We start from the raw sequence: 14,057 nt of genomic DNA, 5'->3' as shown, positions 1-14,057 counted from the left end.
AGGACCTCATCTGCGCCCAGCTGAACAACGCCCTGGGGTTTTTCGACGTTACCATGGCGTCTGAAGCAACCTTCGAGCGGGTTCTGGAGCAGGGCCAGGTCCTGGGTGGCCATCCGCTGGGGTAGAACTTTTCCATGGAGTCCATGTGGCACGTTGGCCGGCGGATAGTCACCATCCACATTTTCAATCCGTTTGTGGGAGCTGAGTCCGTCCATCAATTTCTGGAACAGTTTGGAGAGGTCCAGCCCGGGGAGCGCATGGTCCGGGATGAGCTGGGAGTTTGGAACGGGCGCCGATAGTACATGAATGAATGAATGAATCAGTAAATAATAATAATAAAAAAATAGACTAGGAAGGAATGATGACAAAAGAAAACAGTAAAAAAGAATCCTCGTCAGGATTCATGGACGTCACTTTTGCTGCGTATTTCGACTGCGACGCCTTTTACGCCAAGTGCTCACACCAGCAGGACAAGGAACTGCTCACGGGAACCCGGTTCACCCCGCTCTTCGCCCTGGATGAGATGCCTGTGGTCATCCACCTGTATAGCCCCTTCGTGGAGGACGTCGCTATCAGGACTTTCCTCTCCCGTTATTGCGTCTCCGTGTCGAATGCAGAGAGGATCCAGGGGCGACACGGGATTTGGAACGGCAAGAGGAGGTTCGTGGTGAAGTTCCAGGCAGATCCGGCGGTGCCAGGCGGCCTCCTGCACCCGCCAGGCAGCTTCTCGATCGGGCCTCACCGGGGCTACCTCCATTACCCCGGGCAGCCCATGTACTGCCGTCGGTGCGGAGGGCTGGGCCACTCAAAGGAGGCCTGCACTGGGGAGCGGTGCCGCCATTGTGGAGCCGAGGACCATGTGGCAGCAAACTGTGGGGCGCCCAAGATAGCAGTCTTTGCGGAAGCAAGGAGCACCTTTACCGGAACTGCCCGGATAAAGGGAGGGCCTTCTTCCCTCTTCCAAGATGGCTTCCAAGCTTCCAGGGTAGAACCGCGACTAGAGCCCCGGGTGAAACCATCTACTAGCAGGCACGCCGTGGCTAGTACCGGGGCAACCGAAGCAGAATCTGGGCCAGACACTCTCACCAGCTTTCAGCTTCCAGCAAAGGAACTGCCTCAACCCCAACCGGAGGCGAGCACGGCGGTGACAGAACAACCACCAGGCGAGAGGGGATCCGGAAGCACGGGGGGAGCCACCGGCGAGGACACTCCAGCTTCAGTCGCAGCAGCGGTATCCGAAGGACAGAGCGTCCCCCTACGGGAGCAGGAGGACCAGGCCAAACAGGCCGCGTCCTGAACTCCACTCAGCTGGGCGGAGTCTTTGGCCGACTTGGATCTGTACCCAACGGACCAGCAGATGGACTGGGCGAGCATCGTCATTCCAGACAGCCAGGAGGCTCAGGAGGACAGGGTCACGGAGCAGGGGCCGAGCCCCAGCCCTTCGAGGCCTCGTCAAGGTCGCGAGGCGGACAAGGAGGACGGGCGGGAGGTCAAGCGGGTCCGGGTCATGGAAAGGGACAAGGACAAGGAGTTTGATCTCTCCTCACCTGAGGAAGTGGGACTATCGGCTCGACGGACTGAAGGTGAGGGGGTCCTGGCGGAGGAGGAGTCAGTACCCCGGGGGGCAGAGGGACACGAGGGGGCTGAAGAAAGGGGGAATGGCTGGACGGAGGTTTTGTTGAGAAGGGCGGGAAGGGGTAGGGCGTCTGGGAGGAAATCTACAAATGGAAGTGTTTAAAGGGAAGGTTTGTGCTGATTGTAATGTGGAAGGGGTGGATGGGCAGAAGGTGGGACTTTGTTGGGGAGAGGGGGGGATCCAGAGTTTTGAGGGGGGTATGTCTAACTTTTTTGAAGGTGTGGGGACTGAGTTGTGGGTTGGGAGAATGCAATATGAAGGGGAAGGGACTTCTACGCTCTATGGGAGGGAGGGCTGGGTAGGTGGTGCTTTAAGAATGGACAATTTGCCAATTTTCTAGAATGTGTCACTTTTCTGTTGGTTCCCTCAACGTGAGGGGAATCAAGCAAAGGACGAAGAGATCAGCAGCCTTTTTGAGTTTGGAGTCAGTACCCTTTGACGTTTTATTTTTGCAAGAATGCAACTTGACCTCGACTTTGGAGGAAGTCTCCTTTGCTAGGGATTGGACTTTGGGACCGTCAGTGTGGGGGGTGGGGGAGAGGATGGGAGAAGGGGTGGGAGTCCTCTTTAAATCCTTCGAATTTGGCACTCATCAGGGATGCGTTGGCATGGGCGGAACAGCGGCATGTGCCGCTGGCCCTCCTGAGCCTCGACCAAGAAAAAGCGTTCGACCGGGTGAGCCACAAATTCGTGTCCGAGGTGCTAAAACGGATGGGGTTCGGCCCTGGGTTCGTAGACGCCGTGCGGCTCCTGTACACAGGGGCCATCAGTCGTGTCGGGGTCAACGGTCATTATACGGGCGAAGGGTGGGGTGAGGCAGGGGTGCCCGCTCTCCCCCCTATTGTACGTGCTTTACTTGGAGCCGCTGGCCGAGAGGATGAGGGAAGCCAACTTTTCGGGCCTGCATATTCCTGGGGGCAGAGGTCGAAATGCCAAAATCTCAGTGTACGCAGACGACGCCACGCTCTTCCTCATGTTGGAGGAGGACTTCCGGGCAGCCGGGCGAGTCCTGGCGCCGTTTTCAGACGTCACCGGGGTGCGGGTCAACCGAACAAAATCCGCAGTCATGTATGCGGGCTCGTGGGCGGGTAGGATCGACGTGCCGGATGGTTTCTCCCTTCAGCGGGACGGCCTAAAGATTCTGGGGGTGAACTTTTGGCGTGAGGGGAGTGCGCAGAAAAATTGGGACATGGCACTCGGGAAAGCGCAGGCAAAGGTCGGACAGTGGGGGACGAGAGACCTCTCGTTGACAGGAAGGGTCAAGGTGGTCAATTCAGACTTGCTGGCAGGGCTCAACCACCTAGCGTACGTGTACCCCATCCCGTTTGTGGTAGGCAGGAGACTGGAGAGGTTGGTTTTCAGCTACGTGTGGGGCGGGCGGTGCGAGCACGTGTCCAGGGCAACAATGTACACGGAGCGGGACAGGGGCGGTAGGGGAGTCGCCCACATCCCCCTTAAGACCATGGCCCTCTTCGTGGCCTTTTCCGCCACGCTGGTCGACAGCACGACGGACCATCTCGCAGGTCTGTTCGCCTGGTTCTGGTTGGTGTTCACCTTTCGCGACATCATCCCCTGGTCGGGGACGGCCCCCTGGTCCATGGACCGGCCCTGGCACTACCAGCGCGTGGTCCAGGCCGTCCGGGATCTCCCAGGGTGCCTCGAGGAAGGCCTAGTCCTGGAACACAGGAAGCTGTACAGGCGCTGGAGGGACCGCTGCATAGAGCAGGCGGGCGGAGGGCCGCCCCACCTCCTAGACGTCAACTGGAAAGCCCTGCAGCCAAACTGGCTGGACGGGGCCAGCAAAGATTTACACTGGCTGGGGGCCCTGGGCAGACTCCCGGTGCGGGAACGGCTACACAGGCACGGCACCTGCCACACGCGGCTGTGCTCGGTCGGGTGCGGGGAGAAGGAAACGATAGAGCACGCGATGTGGTCGTGTCCCATCGCCGCGCGATTCTGGGAGCTAGTGGCGGAAGGGCGGTCTAGGGAGCACCGGACGCCCATCACCAGGGACCTGGTCCTGTTCAGGAGGGGGCTGCAGGACATGGGCCCGCAGTAGGCCAGGGAGGTGTGGACCACGGTTTCTGTGGCCAAGAGCATCCTGTGGGGTACGAGATGCAAGAACATGAGAAAAGAGGGCCCGAGGGTCAGGCCCAGTGACGTGTACCAGGCATTTCGGGGGCGGTATCGTAAGGTGAGGAAGAGGAGGCAGGGCGGGGGGAGAGGGTATAATTAGAGTAGGGCTGGGAGGTGGGCAGGGCAGGGGGTTCTCCGGTATGGCGGTACTGTCAAAGCCTTGGTGGCCGAAATGGTAGTTGTGGGTTTTTTTTGTGTGCTATTTACCGGGGTAGATTGTGTTCGGGGTTGTTGTACATAAGGGTTTGTGGCCCCGGGTTTGGGATTCCGGGGCTTAGTTTTGTTTGTTGCTTTGTTTTTCTCTGTTGGTATTTGTGAAAAAGATGTGGAGGTTGCGCTGTCTTCTGTACGGTGTCCTGTATTGATTTGAATGTGTAAATAAAGCTCTGGTTTTTCAACAGAAAAATCTGTTCTTATCAGTTTCTTGAAGAGGACGTCGGCTGTGCTTGGGCTTAGTTTTAGAAGGAGTTCAGGGGTGAACATATGTGCAGCAGTAGGTGGCTTGACCGCCGCTGCCGCAGGGGATCCCTTGAACTCCTGTTATTTTTTATTTATTTGTTTTCATCCTTTTTAGTTTAGTCCTCAGCCCACCCGGACAACGACAGCAGAGCAGCACGGCTGGACAATCCTGGCGAGCGGATGGACTGGCCCACGGACCTGCCTGCTTTGGGACTTTCCTGGAGGAGCGGACGACGCCATGGACTCGGGACCTCGGGGTTCTGCGGGGCAGGATGAGCCTCGGGCGGCGGCTCCAGCGGCTGGGATATCCCCTTCATTGGAGCCCGGTGTTGGGGTAGACGGAGGTGTGCCCCACACCATACGGTTCCAGTGGAGGGACCCGGATGGCGGGGCCCTCTTTACTGAGCGGTTCCCGTTCATCCGGGAGGTCCTTTTTACCGCGCTGGGGCTAAAACCTGAAGATCTCGTCTGCGCCCAGCGTAACAACGCCCTGAGGTTCTTTGATGTCACATTGGCGTCTGAGGCAACTTACGGGCGGGTCCTGGGGCTTGGGCGGGTCCTGGGTGACCATCCGCTGGGGAGACATTACACTATGGTCTCCATGTGGGTGACGAACCGGCGGATGGTCACGGTACATGTTTTTAATCCTTTTGTATCGGCTGAGTCTGTCTGCCGCTTTTTAGCGCAATTCGGAGAAGTCCAGCCTGGGGAGAGAATGGTCCGGGATGAGCTGGGGATTTGGAACGGGCGCCGTCAATTTATGGTAACCTTCAAAGAAGATCAAGGAAGTTTGAGGTCTTCTTCAGGGGACAGCCCGCCTTCTGTCGTCGGTGCCTCAAGTACGGACACCAGGCCGAGGGGTGCAAAGACTTGGAGTGCAAGAACTGCTTGGGGAAGGGGCACCTGGCCAGTTACTGCCAGAACCCCCTGCCGCTGCAGGAGCTGTGGCGGGGAGGGACATTTTGCCCACTCCTGTCCTAGTCGGGCACCATCCTACGCCACCGTGCTGGCTGGGGCAGGGGAGGGCAGAAGAAGGGAGGTGGCTACTGGGAATGGAGAAGAAGAGCCCAGTTTACCTGGGGAGGCCGTGGCCACCTCCTCTCCCATCGTGGCCAGGCGCCCCACCCTGAGCTCGACCCCTCAGCCCAACATGCAGGCGCCCCCCACCATCCCCTCTGGAAAGCGGCCGAGGGAGCGAGAGGAGAGGTCGAATTAGAGGAAGAAGGCGGGCTCCCCTGTGGCGGCGCCCGTGGGAACTCCTCCTCGTTCACCCCTGCCCCCCAAACCAGAAGAAGCCAGCCTGCCCGTGTCCGAGGATACCCCACCACAACCATCTGGGTCCAAGGACACCCCGCCACCACCGCAGGAGTACGGGGGCAGGGAGGCCCCCCCCCAACGAGTCGGCATTCTTGGAGGGGGTGGCTCCTCTCCCCGTTGACAAGAGGAGAGGTTCAGAGAGGGGCACCCCTGTTTTAGAAGAGTTTTAATTGTCTTTTACTTGGTTTTAATCCCCTTTTTATCTTTTTATGGCAGATTTTACTGTTTTAACCATCAACGTCAGAGGGCTTCGAAACGCGGTTAAGAGGGCAGCGGTGTTCCAGGATCTGGCGTCTATCTCCCCGACCATCTGCTGTTTGCAGGAGGTTCACCTGCGGGACCAGAGGGACGAGGCTCTTTTCTCACAACAGTGGGCAAAAGGTAGGGCCTACTGGAGCATGGGTGGCGTCCATTCCTCGGGTGTGGGAATCCTTCTTGGAGACCGCACCTTTGAGAAGGTAAGCCCGTTTACCATCCATCAAGGCAGAGCGTTGGGCTTAGACGCCACTTGGAGACGCCAGAACATTAGAGTTTTGTGCATCTACGCTCCAGTAGATGCCTCGTCCCGTATTAACTTTTTAGAAGTTCTGGCCCCCTTTTGTGTGTCAAATAGGCACTTAATAGTGGCAGGTGATTTTAATATAAATTTAGAGGGGGGTGATGATGTCAGCCGGAAACACTTCCAGAAGTTGTCCAGCGACTTCAGTCTTACTGACGGTTTTAAAATTTTAAAAAACCCCGGAAATCCGGGCCATACCTGGCATAACACTAGAGGGGCACAAAGCTGCCTAGATTATATATTAGTGTCCCCCACTATAGTTGTTAAAAAGGCCTCCTTGACCCCACGGTGGTTCTCAGATCACATGATGGTAGAGGCCACAGTCTCCATTAATGCCCCCTCCATTGGTAGAGGGTATTGGAATCTGAACGTGGAGGTCCTGGAGGAAAGAGAGTATCAGACTCTCTTTAGGGATCACTTCGCAGTCTGGTCAGACTGCAAGGGTGACTTTGCTTCTCCAGCTGCATGGTGGGAGCACATCAAAGAGAGAATTCGTGCTCTTACAAACCACTATTGCAGACGCCGCAAAGCCGAAAAGCTGAAGCAGGTAAGGGATTTGGAGAAGCAATTGAAGGAACAACACATTAATTTTAACAACGGAGGGATGCTGGACCTAGATAAAGTGCAGGCCCTTAGAGCCGGGCTCAGGGTACTGCACGAAAGGTCGGCAGCTGATAGCCTGTTTAATGCTAGGGTTCAGATGGCAGAGGAGAACGAAACATGTTCTGCCTCCTTTTTTCAAAGGGTTCGGCAGGCCCGAGAGGAGAGATGTTTTACATCTCTCATAGACTCGGAAGGTAGGACCTGTTCGGACCCGGCCCGGATGATGGAGGTTGCACATAGTTTTTATTCTAATCTTTTTAATAAATGTAGCACAGATCATGAAATAGGGGAGCAATTTTTGTCGCACCTAGAGACACGCCTTCCGAGCACGGCTCGGGACAGCCTAGAGACCCCCTTTAATCTGACAGAACTGACCGGTGTACTTGGCAAAATGAACCGGCGTAAGGTCCCGGGCTTAGATGGGCTCCCAGTAGAATTTTATTCTACGTTTTGGGATGTCCTCGGCCCGGTGATGGTGGAGGTAGCCGAGGACGTGCACCGACAGGGCAGGCTCACAGAGAGCATGCGGTCAGGAGCTCTCTCCTTGTTATACAAGAAAGGAGATCCCAAGGATCTAGCTAATTGGAGACCCCTGACCATGCTGTGCGTTGATCTTAAGATCTTCGCCAAGGCCCTGACAGAGCGCCTGAAGAAGTCCATGTCGTGCCTGATCCACAGCGACCAGACCTGTGGGGTCCCAGGGAGATCGGCAACCTGGAACCTCCACCTAATCAGGGATGCCATCTCCTGGGTCGGAGACAGAAATGTCCTGCTGGCGCTGGTGAGCCTAGATCAGGAAAAGGCTTTCGACGGAGTAGACCACCGCTTCCTCGAGAGGGTGTTGACGACACTAGGGTTTGGGCCCAAATTCCTCAGATGGCTCTTTACGTTATACGCTGAGGTTGGAAGCCGTGTTTCCATCAACGGCCACCTGAGCGACTTAGTACCGCAAGTGAGTGGAGTACGACAGGGGTGTCCTCTTTCCCCTTTACTCTACGCGCTCTATATAGAGCCACTTGCTGCAGCCATCAGAGCCCACCCAGAGATAGATGGTCTCCCCCTCCCGGGGGGCGGAGGAAAAGTGGTCAAACTGGCCCAGTATGCAGATGACACTACGTTGTTCGTATGCTCGGACCGGTCACTCAGGATTGCCTTAGACATGGTGCAGGCGTTCGGTAGAGCTTCCGGTGCGGCTTTGAACCTTGGCAAGTCGGTAGTCAAGTACTTCGGCAGTTGGACAGATCGAAGGGACATTGTAGGGGGTTTGGCCCTCAGCGATGGTCCTCTGAAGATCTTGGGGTTCTCCTTCATGGCAGAAGGGGCTGCCCGAGCCAACTGGGAAGAGCGTTTATCTCTGGCCAGGCGCAAGATGGGGCTGTGGAAAGCCAGGTCCCTGTCCTTTCAGGGTAAGGTATTGGCATTAAAAGTAGATGTCCTTCCCTCACTGCTGTATTTAGCTCATGTCTACCCCATGCCCTGCTGCATGCGGCGAGGGCTCACTAAAGACGTTTTTAGTCTCGTCTGGGGAGGTAGATATGAGTATGTTAAGAGGGAAGTGATGTACCTGGGAAAGGAAAAGGGAGGGAGGGATGTACCTGACTTCCCTCTTAAGCTGTATTGTCTGTTTTCTGCACAGCTCTGTGCACGCCTGGCAGCTCCCCTAGAACACCCCATCAACGTTTGTACGGTTGTGGATGTCCTGGCCAATGCGTACTCTAGTGAGTACGTGGTCCAACTCCTGCCCTAAGGCTGAGAACCTACCGGATCACTATAAGCACCTGGCAAGATGGAACAGGTCGCTTCCGGTGGGGTTGAAGCCCGAGACCTTTGTTAGGCACCGAGCTTTGTATAAAGCTGTTCTGGATGCCCGAGGTACTCGCTCTGTGGTGGGCTTGGAGAAGGACACTTGGTCTAGAGTTCAGCCAAAAGGGTTACACAACCGGCTGCAGGACCTGAATTGGCAATGTGTTCATGGCAAGTTGCCAGTCAGGGATGTTTAGCATAGGCACGGGCTCACCAGACACCCGCGCTGCCCCAGAACCTCATGTGCCAATGAGGAAATTCTTGGCCACGTGTTCTGGGACTGTGGGTATGCTCAGGTGATCTGGACAAGGATAGCCGACCTATGCAGAGCATTTGACCCGCAGTTCAATTTGACCAGAGAAAAGGTCATAAGAGTGTGGCCTCAGGATACCAGGTCTCCCTTCTTGTCTCGGATGTGGTTGGTGGTGAGCATTACCAAGCGGGAGCTTTGGAATGCTCGTACTGACGTCATCCGTAGAGGGACAAACCTGGAAACCGAGGGAATATACAGGAAAATCCGTGCTGATCTGTCTTTTCGGATGGAGTTAGATGTCATCCGGTGGGGGTATCATGCAGCGAAGGAGAGGTGGAAGGGCCTCGTCGAGCTGTAGTTCCAACCGTTGAAGAAACACGACTTCATCCTGGTTAGGGTTTTGGTTTTATTGATTTTCTGCCTTTTAAATTAGAAGGGGTTTTAATTCTTTTTTTTTTATTTGTTCGTTTGCCCAGGCACAGCCTACACTTGTATTAGAGGAGTGGATTTAAAAGAAAAAAATATTTTAATTTCATTTAGATAGTTTTACATATTTAGTATTAAGTTATGTTTTATGGGCATTTTAGATAATAAATTTTGTTTTAATTTTTTATGGGAATGATGAAAGAAGAGTAACCTAGTGTTAAAATACATACTGGTGAAATGATTTCTGACCCAAAAAAAAAAAAAAAAAAAAATCTGTTCTTTTAAGAGCGGGAGGCACTTGGCTAAAAGAGCATGGCTGGGAGAGCTCCAACATCGACCCGAGTGGTGCGACTCAAGAATACGGTTCGGCTGGAGCTGCTTCCTGAGGCGGATGCTGCGGACAGAACCAGGTTTGGGTGGGACTTCGTGGTCCAGAGGATCCTCCGGGACTTCGCTGGACAGGGCCCGTCAAAGATCTTCTGCCTCCAGGACTTCGCGGCAGCGGGCTTCATGGACGTCACCCTGGCGTCCTATTCGGACTGCACTGCCCTGTTCGCCCGGTGCAGCAGAGGGATGGAGGAAGAGGTACTCCGGGGACTCCGCTGCGTCCCCCTCTTCGCGATGGACGAGGTCCCGGTGACGGTCCACCTCTACAACCCTCACGTGGAGGATGGGATCCTGCAGCCTCTGCGGGAGCGAGGGCCACCTCTTCCGTTCCTGCCCTTCCCGTCGCGGCACTTTTGCAAGCCTGTTTACAGATGACTTCCAGGCAGTCAACCGGGACCGGGCCCCGTCGTAGGAGGACGTCGCAGCACCGGCTGCCGGGGCGCCTGCCGAACGTCCGTCCAAGCCCGCCGCAGAGGACGACGGAGACCCAGGGCCCTCCACCAGTCACCACGGAGGTGCGACATGGTTGGGCAACCGTCACCGTCCCTGACGGCCAGCCAGCACCGGACCCCCCTGCCCCCGCTCTCGCCAGGGAACGGGACCCTCAGCCTGATGAGGATGGCCAAAGGCCCAAGAGGTCCAAGGTTGAGGAGGCCCAAGAATTCGTCCTCCTCGACCCTGCCAGCGTGCTTCTGCAGGGGCCGGGCCAGCGTGCTCTCTCCGCACCCCAGGACCCCAGCAAAGACTGGTCCCCGCCCTTGCTGGACGGCTCCTCGTCGTCCGACCAGGAGGACCCAGGTCAGCGGTCTGAGGAGGGGTGGGAGAGGCTGGCCACCAGGCGTTCGAGGTCTGGTGGGAGCAAGGGGAGGGAAAAGAAGAAAAAATGAGGGCCCTGTCGCGGAATCCCGTAGGGGATTGGGCAGGGGTTGGTAATAAGTGTGACTTTGTTTTGGTGGAGAGGAGGGAGTTTTTGTGCATGGTGGGACTTCTTTGGGGTGGGTGGACTTTTTGTGGGTGGTGGGTTGTTGGAATGGCTTGGTCTTTGGGGGTTTTTGCGGGTGGGGGGGTTGTGGGACTGCTTTGCGGGGTGTGTGGTGCTTGGGGTGGGACGCGGCTTTAGCAAAGCTGCAGGTCAGGGCGGCACACTGGAGCGAGAGGGATCTCTCGTTGTCCGGCAGGGTCTTGGTGGTGAACTCTGACTTGCTGGCTGGCCTGAACCACCTGGCCTACGTCTTCCCAATCCCTTTCGTGACGGGAAGACGGGTCGAGAGGTGCGTTTTCACCTTTGTGTGGGGCGGGATGTACAAGCAAGTCACTAGGACAACCATGTACCTCCCGCTCGCCAGGGGAGGCAGAGGGGTGTTCTGCGCGCCGGTGAAGGCCACGACTTTGTTCGTGGCCTTCCTGGCGGGGCTGGTGGAGGGAAAAGGAGGACACCCCGCCACCCTGTTTGCCAGGTTCTGGCTGGGGTCCGCCCTGAGAAGGAGAATTACGCCAGGGCGGCCGACTTCGTAAGGGACCATCCATGGTGCACGGAAGACGGCGCCGTGCTCGACCACCGGCGTCTTTACGCCAGGTGGAGGGACGGAGCCGGGGAGGGTGTGAGGATCCGGAACTTACGTTGGGCGGCCCTCCAGCCCTGCTGGTTAGACCTGCACTGGTTGGCCGCCCTCGACCGCCTTGCGGTCAGGGAGCGCCTGCACAGGCACGGCCTTAGCCACACCCCCACCTGCCCGATGGGCTGCGGCGGGGAGGAGACCGGTGCCGGGTCCGTCCCGAGCAGGGAGATGATCCTGTATGGGCAAGGGATGAGCACCGTGCCCCGCCTCCGTGGCCAAGTGCGTGCTCTGGGGCAAGCGCTGCGAGTGCTTCAGGGTACCGGAGCCGCGGCCGGACACAAGGCACCTCTTCCTCGCCTTTAAGGTGAGGAACGCCACGGTCTCTCAGGCAGGGCGGGAGCCCGGAGAAGGGATCATCAGGGTGGGCGTGGGGGGCAGGGGAGAGAGGTCTGGCTTTGCTGGCCCGACGGTCATGGGGAGGCCCTGGTGGCCCAACGGATGATCAGGTCCTCTAGCTCTCTCTCCGGGGTAGGGTTGGGGTTTGCGTCCGCTCCGTCCGTCCGCCGACAGGGTGGGGGGTGGAGGAGAATGTTGTGGGTTGTTTGGGCAGGTTGGGGATAGGGTGGGTTATGGTTTGGGGTGGGTTGGGTTTCCTTGGGGATATGGATGTTGGGGGCTGGGTATGGTGGTGGGTTGGAAATGTTGGGTCAGGACGGGGCCTCGGCGGCGGCCTCAGCGCCCGGGACATTCCCTCTGCTGGGACCTAGTGGTGGTGGGATGGGCGTCCCCTACACTGTCCGGTTCCAGTGGAGGGACCCGGATGGAGACTCCTTATTTACGGAGCGGGTGCCCTTCATCCGGGAGGTCCTTTTTGTGGCGTTGGGGCTTAAGCCAGAAGACCTCGTCTGCGCCCAGCTTAACAACGCCCTGGGGTTCTTTGACGTCACCATGGCGTCTGAAACAACCTTCGAGCGGGTTCTGGAGCAGGGCCAGGTCCTGGGTGGCCATCCGCTGGGAAAGGACTATACAATGGAGTCCTTGTGGAATGCTGGTCGGCGGATGGTCACCATCCACGTCTTCAACCCATTCGTGGCGGCTGGGTCCGTCCGCCAATTCCTCGAACAGTACGGAGAAGTCCAGCCTGGGGAGCGTATGGTCAAGGAGTTAGGAACGGGCGCCGCCAGTACATGGTCAACTTCAAGAAGAATGAAGATGGGAGTTGGAGGTACCCCCCGGCAAACTTTTCACTCAATGGGAATAGGGGGTACCTCTTCTTCAGGGGGCAGCCTTAAAAACTTAAAAGCTAAGTTTTAGAATTATTATTATTTTCTCTTTTTATTTTTGTTAGCTTGTTTGTTTTTGGTTGTTTTTTCAGTTTGTTCGTTCGTTTTAGTTTATAAATTCATGTTTTAATTTATTTTAGTGGGAATGATGAAAATGAGTAACCGCGAATATAAATTATTTTGGTGAAAATTTCTGACCCATATAAAAAGATAAATCAGTTTAATATCTGATACGCCCTCTATATGAGGGCTACATATTAAATGGATTTTTAGAACAGGGAGCCAGAACAGGAGCTTGCTCCTTCTGCTCCACGCATCGACCTGGTATTGCAGTACCTCCAGGAGCGGTGCACCTTCCTTACAGCGGTGCAAAGAAAGAAGAAATGAGTGGTCGTTGGTTAAGTACTCAAGAGGGCTTCAATTGCTGGGGGGAGGGTCAGTTCCTGTGATCTGTCTTGTTTTTCCTCTGCTTGTGCTTTGAAGTGAACCAATGCAGGTTTTTTGCTGTTTTCATGTTCTGTTTATTTATTTATTTATTTAATTCTGTGCTTTGTGGCAGGGGAGGGTCTTTTTCACGCGTGTTCCATTTTCCCTCCGTTTTTGTTCTTTTTTTTTTATTGGATATGTTGTTTGGCTAGTCTCTTTGTGTTCTTTTGTGTCCCTTTCTGCTCTTTAGGCAAGGACGAATGTCCCGCCCAAGTGTGACATCATCAGGACTCGGGCGTCTTAACTGGAAGAAAAGACAAAAAAAGTTGGAGTTTGTCTTCCCTCTCAATCTTCCTTTGCTCCCTGCCTTCCTCCAGCTGCCTCGTCCCTTCCTGGGGTTACGGGTATAGCTCGGGTTTCTCTTCATTAACGTATAAATCTTTCGCCTTTTACTAAAGATTTCCGTGGAGGGGAATGTTGACGAGTATTCCTTATTTTTTGAAAGCTTTGCTTTTAGCGAAGCTGCTCATTTTAGTACAAAAACAGAGAGAGAGAGCATGAATGAATTAATCAATGAGTAAAAAATAAAAAATAGAAATAAAAAATAAATAAATAAAAAAAAGAGTAGAAAGCAATGATGGCACAAGAATACAGTAAAAGAAAAAAGTTTGAAAGAAATAACAGTTAAAGAAAAGAGTAAAATGAAAGACCTCTTTGAACAATGGCTAGAGTAGGGTGACATTAAATGGTTGGGACATCTGTTGGCTCCGCCGCTTAGTAGCTACATAGTAAAAAGAATGGCCCCTCAACCAGGTGGCGATATTTGGGTTATCGCTTCTCGGCCTGCAAGGGTGACTTTGCTTCTCCAGCTGCATGGTGGGAGCACATTAAAGAGTGCTCGGACAAACCATTATTGCAGATGCCGCAAAGCTGAAAAGCTGAAGCGGGTAAGGGATTTAGAGAAGCAATTGAAGGAACAATATATTACCTTTAACAACAGAGGGACACTGGACCTAGATAAAGTGCAGGCCCTTTGAGCCGGGCTCAGGGTACTGCACGAAAGGTCGGCGGCTGATAGCCTGTTTAGTGCCAGGGTTCAGATGGCAGAGGAGAACGAAACATGTTCTGCCTCCTTTTTTCAAAAGGTTCGGCAGGCCTAAGATGAGAGATGTTTTACATCTCTAATAGACTCGGAAGGTAGGACCTGTTC

General features: G+C 55.2%; 1 non-coding gene and 1 pseudogene across 1 annotated transcript; both read left to right on the top strand.

The window, feature by feature from the left end:
• Positions 1–12,607: 12,607 nt before the first annotated feature.
• Positions 12,608–12,779, top strand: LOC125802644 (U2 spliceosomal RNA; annotated as a pseudogene).
• Positions 12,780–13,255: 476 nt separating this feature from the next.
• Positions 13,256–13,371, top strand: LOC125802682 (U5 spliceosomal RNA). Its single transcript, XR_007439732.1, has one exon. It is a non-coding gene; the product is annotated as a U5 spliceosomal RNA (small nuclear RNA).
• The last annotated feature ends 686 nt before the right edge of the window (positions 13,372–14,057 follow it).

Source organism: Astyanax mexicanus, chromosome 6, assembly GCF_023375975.1.
Source record: "Astyanax mexicanus isolate ESR-SI-001 chromosome 6, AstMex3_surface, whole genome shotgun sequence".
Taxonomy (NCBI): domain Eukaryota; kingdom Metazoa; phylum Chordata; class Actinopteri; order Characiformes; family Acestrorhamphidae; genus Astyanax; species Astyanax mexicanus.
Note: the sequence above shows the minus strand (reverse complement) of the source record. Positions and strands in the feature narration are given on the sequence as shown.